The sequence below is a fragment of the Ammospiza caudacuta genome, chromosome 17, assembly GCF_027887145.1.
Source record: "Ammospiza caudacuta isolate bAmmCau1 chromosome 17, bAmmCau1.pri, whole genome shotgun sequence".
In the NCBI taxonomy this organism is placed as follows: Eukaryota; Metazoa; Chordata; class Aves; order Passeriformes; family Passerellidae; genus Ammospiza; species Ammospiza caudacuta.
Window position 1 is genome coordinate 12476839 of NC_080609.1, and position 1879 is coordinate 12478717.

Genomic DNA, 1879 nt, shown 5'->3' on the forward strand with positions numbered 1-1879 from the left:
CCGCGGGTGGCGGCCGGACCGGCGGCGGGAGGCGGGGAAAGGGGCGGCTCTGAGGCGGTTCTGGGGCGGTTCAGGGGCGGGGAAGCGGCGGGGAAGGCGCCGCCTCGCCTCGGGGAGCGGGCAGCGGCACCCCCGGCACAAGGGGCCCGCACCAAGGGCATGGGAAATTTCCTCTGCTCCCGCAGAAAAACCTCCTGCCCAAGGGGCGGCCAGCAGGGGAGGCGTGAACCATATTTAGTCACTGGGAGGGATGTTTTCTCCCCATTTGAAGGAGAAAAAGTTAAAAAGCATCATAAAGTATCTAACTGTAAAGTGTTCGCTGGATAATCCTGGGCTGGGGTGGGGGGGGGGGGGCGGATACATCCCCAGCATCACCAGGTAACGCCGAGTACGAGCGGTGCCGGAGCCGCAAAAGCCCCTCTGGAGAGAGAACGGGGAGGAGGAAGGACGAAGCTCGGCTGCCCAGAACCTGCTCAGAACCTGCCCAGAATCAGCCTAGAATCAGCCCAGAACCAGCCCGGAGCCTGCCCCGAGGTCTCGCCGTGGCGAGGCCAGCCGGGAGCAGCGGCTCTGTCTGTCCCTGCTGGGGCAGCGCACCAGGCGCCGGCAGTGCCGTGAAACCCTGCACTCGTTCAGGCTGGAGAAGCCCCGCGGGTTCCTCCCCGGCCCGTCCCCGCAGGAATTGTGGCTCCATAAGGGGAAGGATTGCGGCTCCATAAGGGGAAGGATTGCGGCTCCATAAGGGGAAGGATTGCGGCTCCATAAGGCGGCCCCGCTGCCGTCCTGCCCCGCTGGGCTCGCTCCAGCGCTGCCATGGCCAGCTCGCAACAGCTGCCCCGCAGCACTCGCGTCCCATAAAATAACTCAGCAGACCTCAGGCAGCTGGCAAAACACGAGAAGAGACAAGGTAACACTTAAACAGCTGCCTATAAATTAGGGGAAAATAATCAATAATACATATAATACATTAACGGCATTTCTGTGACATGATATGGATAATATACATTAATATATAAATACCTCACAAATAATTCAGAGTGTTTCCATTTCATCAACAATCACTGGCCAATGTATTTACTTTATGGTAAGGATTATACATTTCATTATAAATGGCTTGCTGGGCATGTCAGCAACTTTTACATCTCCATTCACTTTATTATTAATGGTTTCCTGAACAGTAATGGCATAATAATGCACACAATGCAGCATGAATATTTGATGTGGCATCTATAGTCTCCCATTTATCATTTATAACAGGCTACAAAAACATTATAAAACATTTATTACAAATTTATAGATCACTTTATACTAAAAAAAAGTTGTGTTATAAATACATTATTAATCCTTTATGCCATTTATAGGAATCCCTTGTAATAAGGCCTTAGCATATGTTGCTGCACAACCGTAACAAGAGTGGTGTGGTGAGGAGGAAATATGGCACTGTGAGGCTGCTCCCAGGTCCTGGGTGTATTCTGTGATGGAAAGCAGAAACATCTGCACTCAAAATTAATCGGACTACCAAGGGACCAATCAAAAGAAAGGCTGGATTAACTCAAAGTTGGGTTTTTACCCCTCACTTCCCTCAAAAAACACACTTGCTGGAGCCCTGAAAGATGAGCTGTCCCACATTTCCACAACACCTTTGATAAAATAGTATAATAGTACAATTTACAAAAAGCCTGGCTAACAGTGAGCAGCCCTTCCCATCCCCAGGTATCTTAGGGTTTGGTTAGAAATAAAGAGGCAGCTCTGGGTTTAGGAAATGTGTCTGTGGAGTTTGTGTTTAGCAGTGTGCATCCCCTGCTGTGCTTCCAATCGACACAGCGCAGCTCTGGGAAAGGAGGAGAAGGAAATGAGGTTTGGAAATGGAGTGATTGCC